General features: G+C 40.6%; 1 long non-coding RNA gene across 1 annotated transcript in view; it reads left to right on the top strand.

The window, feature by feature from the left end:
* The window catches only part of LOC103748134, a 13643-nt gene extending 1284 nt beyond the window's left edge, over positions 1-12359 (top strand). Inside the window, exon 3 of the long non-coding RNA XR_607888.3 lies at positions 12184-12359. This is a non-coding gene — a long non-coding RNA (uncharacterized LOC103748134). The remainder of the gene's footprint in view (positions 1-12183) is intronic.
* Positions 12360-12969: the final 610 nt, after the last annotated feature.

The following is a 12969-nucleotide window of genomic DNA, read 5'->3' as shown; positions in this document are numbered from 1 at the left end:
ATCTGAGCTATCTCAATAGCCCTTAAATAAATCAATTTTTAAGAGATTATTTGTTGTATTATGTTGACATTTAAGCCATAGGAATTAATTACTTATGCACTAATTCAAGTGGGTAGCTCTCATTTAACATCTCATTAGAATAATAATGATCCTCACTAAAAGAGCTTATCATGTTTGTTTTTTCTCCTTAATCCTCAAATTTGTCAACAACAGATGACATTACTTATGTCTTTAAGTAACAGCAGGGAACATTCACTGATGGGTTGGTTGGAAAGATGGATCACTGGTTAAGAGCATTTGGTACTCTTCTGGAGAACCCAAGTTCAATTCCTAGCACTCAGGTGGCTCATAACTCTAGCTCCAGGGGGTGTAATACTCTCTTCTGGCCTCTGAGGGCACCTTCATGAATGCATGAACATACACATACACACTTATCCACATAAATAAAAATAAACCTTAAAACAGCATTCAATGAAGGCATCCTCTATGCTGGAAAGGTTTTAGGAGTTGGAGATGAGAAGATCCGTTAAGAATGCCGAATTCCTTCAAGTTGCTTGCGGTGTCCTCTTTGGGGAAGGTAAACAGTTTCATTCAGGGATGTATGAGAGCTGGGAGGTTTGAGAGGCTCAGAGAGAAGAGGTTTGCGAACTTGGTTGTTACTGCCTGGATGAGCTTTATCACTGCAGCTTGTCCATCAGAGTGAAAACCATAGAAGGCTGTGGGAAAGTGAGTGGGCAGCCCTGCTGGAAGGACCGTGCCAAGCACAAACAAGGAAGAGAGGTAATTTTATCAATGATTTTCAAAAATCTTTTACAAATAAAAATGTACTCTGTGAGTCCTTTAAAGAAATAAAAGGTAGATGTTTCAGTAGCCCAGGCAAAGGCTTAATTCCAGAATGTGCTCAAACTATGTAAAACCTTAGGAATGCATTGTTCTTGCAGCTTCTCATCTTGACATAAACAGCTGCTGTTTGCTGTCTCTGCAGTATTCATAATAGAGTGATATGATCTCTACACCTAAAGTAAGACTGTTCCTGGTGTAGGTCAGCCCCTCCTCTCCCTCCCCCTCACAATCAGTTACCAAATCTTACTTACATCTTGCTCACTCCTACCTTTCTGTTCCCTCTCCTACATCCAAACAAACACCATGCCCTATTTATTCCAAATCATTGTGACTGCTCTTCACTACGGCCTTACCTTAACTCACAGCTTTCTCACTGCTCAATTCTGTAGTATCGATTTAGTTTCATTTCCACCTATGTGTGCATTCTTCAGACAAAACTGGTCTTTCTAAAACACAAAGCCATCTTATTGTGTCACATTCTTGCTAAAAATTCTTTAATCCTGCTTTTGTGCAGGACAAGGCTCTTGCTCATTATTATGACCTGTATAACTAAGGAGCTGGCTTCTACCCAATGCTCCTCTGACACCACCTACACCCGTGTCATAATGTCCCCTTGCCCTGTAAGAGTTCCTCGTCTCAAGGCCCTTTTCCCATTCCTCTCCATCATGGCTACAACTCATGTCACAGCAGCATTCGGTCCAGATATCTTCCCTATCAGATCTTTCATGACTCCCCCTTAAGCATCACCCTCCCTTTCCTTAAACGTTCTGTGCACTTTATGTTGTTCTTTTGTCTTTTTGAAACAGGGGTGCCCTATAGCCCCATCTGACCTGGAACTTGCTATGGAGACCAGGCTGGCCTCAATCTCACAGAGATCCTCCTGCCTCTGCCTCCCAAGTGCTGAGATGAAAGGCATGTGCCAATATGCCCAGCAAGACTTTTTTAGCATTTACAGAACTACATGTTGACAGAGAAATGCTTACAGAGAGCATTTGAGCACACACCTACATTAAATTGATCTCATTAACAATGAAATACACAGAATGTGTTTAAAAGAGGATGTGAAGGCTAAGATTGTTAAAGTGGGTACCAGCAAGATGGAATGGCATATTCAGATTTGCAGAATCGAACTGAATTGAAGTGAAGTGAAGTGGAATGAACTGAATCTGTGATGTTGGGGACTGAACATGGTTCTGTGCATGTTAGGTGCTCTTCCACTGAGCTACACCCCCAGCCTGGATCTAAAATCTAAGAAATGACTGCTAGACTAGATGTAACCATAGGTCATGTCTTCTTAGACAATTAAACTATAGCATTTCTTATCATTTACATTTTTGCCCCCCAAAACAACCAGTCCATCAGTTTCTCATAACTTCCAACTTTTCTGTTTTTTACTCATTTTTATTTCATGTATATGAGTGTATTGCCTGCATATATGCAAGTGCACCCGAGTTATGCAATGCCCACAGAGGCCAGAAGAGGGTGTTAGATTCCTCTGGAACTGGAGTTATGGATGGTTGTTAGCCACCTTGTGGGTGCTGGGAATCGATCCCGTTTCTCCTACAAGAACAGCCATTGTTCTTAACCGCTGAGCCATCTCTCCAGCCCCAATAACTTCCAACTTTTCATGCACACACAAAGAAATGTCCAGGCCTAATCCATTAAAAAATGATAAATAGGACATTTTCCTAAAGAGTCAAAGATCCTTAGATGGGCTTATTGGACAGCTGCCTTCTCACGGGACACTGACAGAGATGTCCTTCTTTTCTTCCTAATTTTGGAGTAATTTTTCTTAGCACTGTGACATATTTTTGAGACAGATCTCACTGTGTAGCACAGGCTGACCTAAAAGTCATGCCAATTCTCCTACTTCATTCTCCCAAGTGCTGGATTTACAGGTGTGTGCCACAACATCCAAAGCACTGTACTTATTTTACTTATTTGTATTTTGTGTACATGAGCATTTTGTCTGCGTGTATAAGCACGCATGCATGTCGTGTCCACAGAGGCCAGAAGAAGGTGTCGGACCTCTTGGAAATGAAGTTGTGGGTAGTTGTTAGCTGCCAAGTGGGTTCTGGGAACTAAACCCGGGTTCTGTCTTAACTGCTGAGCCATTTCTCCAGCCCAGCGCTATACTTCTTAACTCACTCAATGCTGGCCCATACTATAAACCCAGGGAACCTAAGGCTTTGGCATTAAAACTAGGGCATGTATTCCTCTGGGGATGTGGAGAGACTTTTCACAGTTCACATGGTCCCGGATAGCTTGCAGACGGCCAGTTACTAGCTTCTCAACCCAGAGTGTACTGTCTCCTAGAACCAACTTAATGCCCAAAGGTGTCCTTGCTTGAAAGTTCTTCTTTCCCACCTCCCAGTGACCCTTCTGCCACTTCACCGAGTCTTCCTACCATTCCTAGTTTTGATCATAGAGCACACAGTGGGATCTCAGCACCTCCAGAGTGCCAGACAAGGGACAATGTGAAAGCATTGCCCCAAGAGCATCCTTCCATCTGAGCTAGAGGAAGACCCCTGTCAGAAATGCCCAGGGTTATGCTTGAGTTAGATCATAAAATAAGAACTTTTGTTGGATGTGGTGGTACATGCCTGTAATCTCAGCACTTATGAGGTACACTCAAGGGGATCAGGTGTTCAAGGTAAGCCTGGGTTTAAAAGAAACAGCAAACCAAAGTGTATTCTTTCATACTGTGACTTGTATTTGGTTCATGGATTCATAGAACAGGCTTTAGCAAGTATGTCAATGGATAACAGTATTTCATAAGGTGAACAAGCCAAGTGGGCTGAAGAGTTTAACAAAAATATGTTGAAAGCCTGTTTCAAATATCCTGGGAAATATATTCTTTGTATCTATAAACTAATGGTTCTATTTAAAAGTGTGTCTGTGTGTGTGTGACTGAAATGTTTTAGAGATTTTTAAAGCATTTTAGGGGATATTGGGTTAGCCTCCCACCATTATAGCAAACACCTGAAATAATTAACTTATAAAGATAAAGTGTTTATTTTCCCTTGTGGTTTTAGACGTTTCAGTCCAGAGTTGAGCGCACCTATTGCTTTGGGCCTCTGCTGGCAATAGCAGGGAATGTGTGATAGAGCAAGCCCACTCACAGCACAAACCAGGAATCAAAAGAAAGAAGAGCAGAGGCCAGGAGCCTGCAGAGACCCCCAGACCCCTCCAAAGGTATGCCCTCAGTGGCCCAAGTCCTCCCATTAGACCCCCACATCTTAAAGATCCTACCACCTTCCAATAGCACTACATTGAGGACCAAGCCTTTAACACCTGTGTCTTTGGGGGATTTTTCAAGACCCAAACTGTCCATCAGTAATCAAAAAACTGAACTGAGAACCCATGCTTAGGAAGAAAATTCTGGACTTGTGAACTCCAGCTGAACCTACATGTGACTCTGACTTTGACTTGGCTTCCTGCTATGTAGGTAATGAGTTGTATCTGGAACTTACCCACATTAAAAGGTATTAAAGGCTGTTGGGCCTTGTTGCTTGTCCAAGAAAGGCTAGAAATGGTCACACAAAACAAACTTCTTTAAAATATACTTCTGATTTTTTTGTATACATGTGTGCAAAGGGAATAGAGAATTTTATAAGCAAACAGCAACAACAAGCCTTGAGTGGATTGTAGTGAAGGAACTGCAGCAGTGTTCCTACATTGACTATAAATGGAATTGGGTCCTCGCTCTGTAGGCCGGCTTTCTTTTCAGTGCTTCTGGGTAGGCACAGAGGTCAGTTTTATTTAAACATTTTTTTAGTTAGTTGCTTTATTTATCTCACAGAGATCTGCCTGTCTCTGCCCCCTGGATGCTCGGATTAAAGGCGTGTGCACCACACCCAGCTTGAAGAAAGCTTCTTGAATTTAAAGATAAGATAGTCCTCACATGATCTAAATTTGACTACCTTAAACACACACATTTCATATACACTTAATGTATGTGGGAGCAAGCACTACCTCTAATTCCAAAACATTCTCATGATATCAAAAGGAGACAGGCCCCTCTACCTATATCAGTCTCTCCCTGCTCTCCGCTCAGGAGCACCTGGAAACTATCAATATGTACTCTTTCCTAAGTAGCATTTTATACCTGGATTATTTCAGAAAGTATGATCTTTTCTGAGTTCATCCATACTGTAGCATGTATTAATTTTTTTTTGAGACATGGTCTCCCTCTTTATCCCTGGCTGGACTGGAACTCACAGAGCTCTGCCCACCTCTGCCTCCTGAGTACTGATATTAAAGGCATGCACCATCACACCTGGATAATATTTAGTTTTTAAATTGTGATATATATAGTCCTGACAGAAGTAAATACTCAAGTGTAAAATTCTGTGCATGTTGCAGTGCTGTACATGATCACCACCATCCGTTTCCCTAAGACTTCCAAACTGGAATTCTGAATCCACTAAGGATCGATTTTCCACTGCCCATTTCTCTTCTGCCCTTGGAAAATACTGTTCTATTTCTACCAATTTGATTATTTTTAGATGTCTCAAATAAATGAAATCATCTCATATTTGTCCTTTTGTGCCTTTGAAGTTCATCAACTTCTCAAATTTTCCTTTTTAACCCAATAAAAATTTAAGAAGACATATACATTTAATTATGCATTGCCTGATGGGCTCTTAGATTATTTCTACCTTTTCTCTATTATGCATAGTTCACTACGAACATGACTGTGCAGTTATTATTCTGATTTTCAATTCTTTGGGGTACATGCCTAAGGAGTAGAATGCTGGCTAAATAATTATTTGACTTCTTAAGGAACCATCAAACTTTTCCACTGTGCTATCCCATTTCACGTTTCTGCCAACAGTGTGGGAGGATTCCAATTTCCATACTCAAACTAACACTTGCTATTTTCCAGTTGAGGATGTAGGTCAGTGGTAGAGGACTTACCAAGATGCATGAGGCCCTGGATTCACTCTCCAGCATCACAAAAGTAAAGCTAAAAGGCTACTATATTGTTATTATCCTTGTAAGAAGTGGTACCTCACTGTGGGCTTGATTATTAATTTATTCTTTGGCCATTTCATACATGTACATAATCTGGTAACATTCACCCTCCCACCTACTCTTATCTTCTTCCTATCTCCACCAAGCCCCCATCCTACTTTCATGTATTTTTGTTTTGTTTTTGCTTTGTGACTTTTTGGGTTTAACCAGGACCACTCACATGGGCATAAGTAACTCACTGTATCACTAAAGACAACAACGTCCCCTCCTCCAGCAACTTGTGACTTCCAAACTCCCCTGGTAGGGTAGGGCCCCATGAGCCCCTCCTCATCTATGACTGAGTGTTTAAGGGCTTGGTCTTGTACATGCCCTATGCAGACAACCACAGGTGTTGTGAGTTCATGGGTGCCAAAGCCATATCATGCCCTAACACAGCATTACACAGCCGCCCTCCTCTCTATCATCTTTCTACAACCTCTTCTGATGTTCCCTGTGCCTTGAAGGAGGTGATGTGTGTCCCATTTAAAGCTCCCAGTCGTGGTTCTCACTTGCAGTGCCCTAATGATATTGAACAACTTTTGGTGTATTTGTTGTCTACTTGTATATCTTTTCTGAGAAGATTTCAATTCTGGACCTGAGTCTGAGACACGAGGATTGTGTATTCAAGGCCAGGTCATGAAACCCAGTCTCAAAGAGAGATCAAAATAAAAATTGAATGAATACAGCATATGTGAGAACTCAAAGCCCACTATCAAGGCAAAGATCTTAATTGGGTGGTTTGTTTTTAATACTGAGTTGTAAGAATGCTTTATACATTGTGGATACTAGACCCAGGATCTCCCTTTAAAGGTCATCTTGTACCATGTGAGTTTCCAAGGGTCCCTAGAATGGCTTATGAAAATAGGAAAGAAGACCAGAAGATCAAGAAATTCCTTTGCTCTAGGGAAGTGTGAATGAAGGGAAAGCTTTTCTTTTTGTCACCAAAGGCCTTACTGTCTTGATTGATTCCAAGAGACTAGCTGGGCAAGGAGTGTAGCCATTCATGAATATTAGCGAGGCAGGAAGCTTCCAACTTGGATAGTGAGACTGCTCACCTGGGAAACACAGTCAATTCCAAATATAATTAGTCCAAATCAAACTGTCCCTGTAACAACCTTTATCACCTGACATACCATTTAGGCTCATAGCGCTGTCTCACAGGGTGTTGGCATGTGCCCCACCTTCTGTATTGCCTAACTATCTCTCAGGCAGGAAATGCCTGCTTCCTGAGGCTGCAATCAGTCTGGTCACAATTGCAGAATTTTGAGGTCAAATGCAGATTACAAAAGACATTCTCAAGCACCTTGCATATTTCAGGAAGTTTCCGAGGAAGAAAATTTTTCTTTCTGAGTGTAAGACTTTACGTGGCTTCTAAAAGGAAGAGTCTATTCAGATAACATTGTAGTGTGACCTGAAATGGGCATAGAAGAATCTTTCCAACCATGGTGAGACATTCCTATAAAGAATCCTATTGTACCCTTAAAAGAATGGAATGGAAACATATTACTAAACCTGACCATTATTGGAAAGTATAAGAGGTGACCTTTTAACTACAATAAGCATCTGAGTTTGTCTTTTTAATTTATGACTATATATTTGAATTCAAATAATAATTATGTTATTTCCTTTCTATGGTGGATACAGTAGTTATTTTTTCCTAAAATCAGACATAAGAAGAAAAGCTTTTTTTTTTTTCTGTTATGAAGTTACTACATGGGCTAGTGATCCCCAAATCCTTTTTTAGGGGGGAATCCATCAGGTCAAAGACTTAAAAATATACTAGAAACGATTTCCCTAATTTGCTCTGGTTGTCCCGTGAGTATACGGTAGAACTCACTTGTGCTACACGACATGAAAACTCAAATGTGTGCATGGCTGGGTGTGGTGGTACATGCCTGTAATCCAGCACTTGAGAGGCTGAAGCGGGAGAATCATGAGTTTGAGGCCAGCCTGTAAGACTCCATCTTGAAAATAAATATCAAAATCAGAATTGATTGAATGCAGCAGACATGGGACCCCCAAAGTCCTCTATTAAGGGATATACTTAAAGCCTTCAAAAATCATAAAACAACACCATGCTTCTGTTACAAATACAGTTATTTTCCACAAAACTATGTCATTCATGCCAGTATATACTAGGCTTATTACTGTTTTATTATTTTATGTATTTTAATTTTATTTTAAGTTAACCAATAATAAAATTGACTTTTGGGTGCATACTTCCAAATATATATAGTTTAAATATATACTTAAATATTATATATAGTTATATAGAGATATAGCTATAGATATATACTCATATTGCCACCACAGAAATCTTGGTATGGAGCCTCTCCATCACCATAAGAAACCCATGCAGCTTTCTTTCAATCACCCCTTTCACACCTGGCAACCTTGGACCTGTTCTCCATCACTGTCATTTTATCTTTTGAAGACTGATACTGTGTAAGCTTTCTTCCACTAGAATAAATAGTCATGATAACTAAACTTCACAGAGAAAAGATTAATTTTGAATAATCATTTCAGAGGTTTCATTCACTATCAGGCAGTCTAATAGCTTTGAGCCTGTGGTAAGGTTGTGCATTGTGGTGGGGAGTGAGTGATGGAGTAAGGTTGTTTATGTCCTGGCCAGGCAGCAAAATAGAGGATAAGAAGGAAGCCACAGTCTCACTCTCTGAAGTTTCCACCAGCCTTCAATAGTCCCATAGCCAAAAACCAAGCTTTTGAAATTGGACCACACTTTAGCAGTCATATGAATCAAATCTGAACTACAAAGTCAAATCAATGAAATCCTTTAATATGTAAAATTTGAGATTGGCTTTTTTCAAGCAACATAAAACCTTTGAGATCCAAGCAATGTGTTTGGTCCTTTCTCATCACTGGCTAGTACTTCAATCCCTGAATGGATGCATCACAGTTCATTCAACAGCTTAAAAAGCGTTTGTGACACCTAGGGCTAAGATTGGTGAGTCAGACAGTAAATGTATGATGAACTTCATGAGAAACTGCCAATCTCTTTTTCAGAGTGATTGTAGCAGTTTATATCCTCACCAGCAATGTTTACAAGTGCCTTTTCAAATTTTTGTCCATTCTTTAAATTTGTTGTTTAATTTCTTTATTGTATGTGCATGAGTGTTTTTGCCTGCATATATATGTGTGTGTGTGTGTGTGTGTGTGTGTGTGTGTGTGTGCACCTGTGTTGTGCAATGCCCACAGAGGTCAGAAGAGGGGGTCAGATCCCCTGGAACTGGGGTTTTGGATAGTTGTTAACTGTCATTGGGTGTTGGGAACCCAATGCAGGTCCTCTGCAAGAGCAGCCACTGCTCTTAATCACTGAGCCATCTCCAGCCCCTGCCATTTTTAGTTTAAACTGTTAGAAGTATGTACCACCACAGCTCAAGTTACCATTTTTCACTGGATCACAATATCACATCCAAGAACGAATTGCCCAGGCTTTCTGAAGATTTCATTCTGTGTTTTCCTTTTTAAAATTATAGTCATACTTTTTACAATTTTTTATTGTAACCCATTTTTAATTACATTTAAAGCATGAATTACTTCAAGATTTTTTTATTCTGAAGAGATCCATTTTTAAATTTTTAAATATATTTTATTATTTTTATTCTACATGTATGAGTGTATTGCCTGCATGTATGTGAGTGCACCCATGTCGTGTAATGCTGTGGAGGTCAGAAGAGGGTTTTGGATTCCCCTGTAACCAGAGTTAAGGACGGTTCATACAAACCATGTTGGTGCTGGGAATCAAACCTGGATCCTCTGCAAGAGCAGTCAGTGCTCTTAACCACTGAGCCGTTTGAAGAGATACTTTTAAAAACCTTTAAGATTTTTACTTTTTATTTTTCTGTCTTCTGTGTGTGTGCATGTGTGTGTGTGTAAATAAGTGCAATGCTTGCAGGGTCCAGAAGAAGGCTCTGAATTCCATGAAGCTGGAGTTACAATAGGCTGTGACCCACCTGACATGGGTTCTGGGAACTGAACCCAGGTCCTCTGCAAGAAAAGTATGATGTCACTCTTAACCATTGGGCTGTTTCTCCAACCTCTCAAACATTTGTTTTTTGTTTTATTTTCCATAACAAACCAACGTTAGTTTATTAAGCAACACAGAAAGACGAAGCTCTCATTCATTTGTCCTCCTATCAGTTCAATACTTAAGGCAGACCATTTCAGCATTTTCATACTTTCTCTTTAATATGGATATGTCAGAATTTAAAAAATTATTTTGGGTGTGTATGTGTTCATGTGTGTGGAGAACAGAAGTCAACTTCAGGCGTTTTTCCTCAGGAGCCATTCATTCACCTTATTTTTTGAGACAGTCTTCCATTGGTCTGGGGCTCACTGATAAGGCTAGGCTGGCTGGCCAAGGAGACCCACCTGTCTCCACCTCCCCCAGCGCTAGAATTACAACCTCTCAACACACACATAGCTTTCTATGTAGGTTCTGGGGATAGCACTCAGGTTCTCATTCTTGAGTAGCAAGCACTTTGCCAACTGAGTGATCTCCCCAGCCCAGATATAACAGATTTTTACCAAGTTAAGCTATCTTGACCAGTACAGAGTACCCAGCATCAAGAAGATAGGAAAGAACACAACCTCTCCCGTTTCTATTACACCCTCACTTTTGTGTATTCACTAACTTGGCCAATGAATATGTGGGTGTTTTTTGTGCCTCTGACCTGCTGTTCTTTGACAGCTAAGCTCGGAGTAGGGAGAAGTGAGGAAGGCAGCCACAAAGATGGCACACAGAGGCCTGAGGGCTGGAAAAAAGATCCTCTGTCTATTCTCTCCTGCCTATACCCTAGAGAAGCCAGCTGACAGACTAGAGATTAGGTACAAAGGAGCATGCCACAGGGATTTCCATTCTATAGGCTCCTTGTAACTCCTCAAGACTGCAGAGGACAATCATTTTGTAAGCAAAATAGTGAGACTGGAAGACCCATTCAGCTTGGGCTTACTCATGATGTGTAGTGTGTCTCTCAGGGAGAAATGTCATAGCTCTCAAACTCACCCAGTTCTTCAAGAACCAACTCCCCAGGAACAAGGTTCCTCTTGGTGATGTTATGGCTGCCAAGACAGAAAGATTTTGGTTATATGGCATCAGAAGCCTTCCCTCTAATTCTGCAAGTCCTTCCTCACCACTGTGCTTCTGAAAGCCTCGTATTTCAAGGATCCAATCTGTTTCCCCAGCTCAGGAATTCTAGAGGCAGGAGCACTTTGGTATCCCCGTAGAGAGCTGTGTGTGGTAGCTTTCAATGTCACTCACATGTCCTGTTCCCAAGGACTCCCTATGTGGGCATAAGCTACAGAACCATCCTTGTAATCATTCAACCTGCCTTGGTCAGCCCAGGTCCGTGTTCTCCTTGGGACTGTCCTCTTGTGATGCTGGGAGAACTCAGGACAGTTCATACCAGTGAGAAATCACATCCCTGAGGCTGTTCATGGTCCACCGGCATCATTGAAGCTTAGGACCTGGAACCATTGAGGTGTCAGTCTCCGTCATGCTGCCTGCATTGCCATGATGTCAACTCCAGCCAGCAAGGACGAGCATGAGCCGCCCAGCTTGCAGCCATAGAGCCCAAAACTGAGGTTCTTTTGTTGTTGTCGTTGAAGGCTGTCTAATTGTTCAACAGTATTTTTGAAAAAATTGCCCTTCTATAAATTGCTTGTGTACCTTTATCAAAAATCAGTTGGCAGGTAGGCATAATGGTGCACAACCATAATCTTAAAGAGAAAAACAGTACATGTGTGAGGCCAGGCTGGGCCTCATAAGGACACTGTATCTCAAAAAGAAAATCCACCTGCAGTCGTTAACATCTATCTGGATAAGTACTGTTAGAAAAAAATTAGACAATAAAGAGTGTTGGTGAGGGTGTAGAGAAATTGGAACCATTTCTGTGTGGTAGTCACAAAGGTGAAATTATGTAAACACTAAGGAAAACAGTGGTTCCCTCAAAAAATAAAAATAGAGTGTCACTGTGTTCTAGCAATTTTCTGGATCTATAGCTAAGATAATTGAAAGCAGACAATTGAACAGATCATGTACACCCATCTTCACATAGACTCTGGAATATTAGACTAAAAACAGCCTTGAAAAAAGTCAGTTTAAGCACTCAGAATATTTTAAAGTGCACATTACAAAGACTGTATAGTCACAAATTTCCATTAGAATTGGACGTGTGGCCCAGTGACTGCACTAGATCTTGTTATTTAGTATGGGGCAAAAGTCCCAGAAACAGTAGAATGACAAAATGAGTAAAGACCTGAAAATTCTAACCAGAATTTTTTTTTTATCTGTTTCTTCCCCAGATTGTCTTGACGCTGGCCTAATGAAGCGCTACTTTTGACCTGGTGACTCTGATCCTGATGAGATTAATGACAAGGTCGTTGGAAGAACATTTCAAACAACTCTCATGTTCAGAGTACTTAGAAGTAACCCAGTTTTCCAGGGATATGTTCCTTTTCTTCTATAGAAGTATTAAAATAAAAAAAAAATGCTGCATGTAACTTTGTGGGCAAGGATTCATGGTTCTACTGGATCTCCACAGAACCACCCTGTGGCTTGGGTAAAGTCACTTTTCTATTCACTCCCTTTTGGCCTATCTGTAGGTAGGGGATTGAAATGGGTGTTTCTGTTCCTGTCTTTTCCAGGTCTATTAGAAAATTGATTAAGAAAAACTATCCATTAAAATTCATACTGAACAGATAGAGAAAATGTTCACAATAACTACATAAAATTCTCAAGTATGGTTGTTTTCTTTTGGGAAATTATCACCATTATTGTGTCTTGTTTCACAGCCTTTTGACTGCCTTACTCCAAGGTAGAATATTTTTAAGACCAAAAGCTTGCCAAATACAAAGCAGTGAAAATAACTATTTGACGATAGAGTCCCATGTGCCTCAGAGGGAGTGAGGCCTTTATGTTCTCAAGATTATAGGGAGGAAAGTAATTAACAAGCAGGGTTTCAAAAATGTGGAGATCCTTTGTATTTATAGTCAAGCCAGGAGAGCAATTCAGACCAGTTTCTGACAATTGCGGGGTCTGGTGCAGCAACACAAAGGAGGCACTTCATTGAGCAATCAAGCTAACAAACT

The sequence above is a fragment of the Nannospalax galili genome, unplaced genomic scaffold (assembly GCF_000622305.1).
Source record: "Nannospalax galili isolate Female #2095 unplaced genomic scaffold, S.galili_v1.0 scaffold243, whole genome shotgun sequence".
Taxonomy (NCBI): domain Eukaryota; kingdom Metazoa; phylum Chordata; class Mammalia; order Rodentia; family Spalacidae; genus Nannospalax; species Nannospalax galili.
Note: the sequence above shows the minus strand (reverse complement) of the source record. Positions and strands in the feature narration are given on the sequence as shown.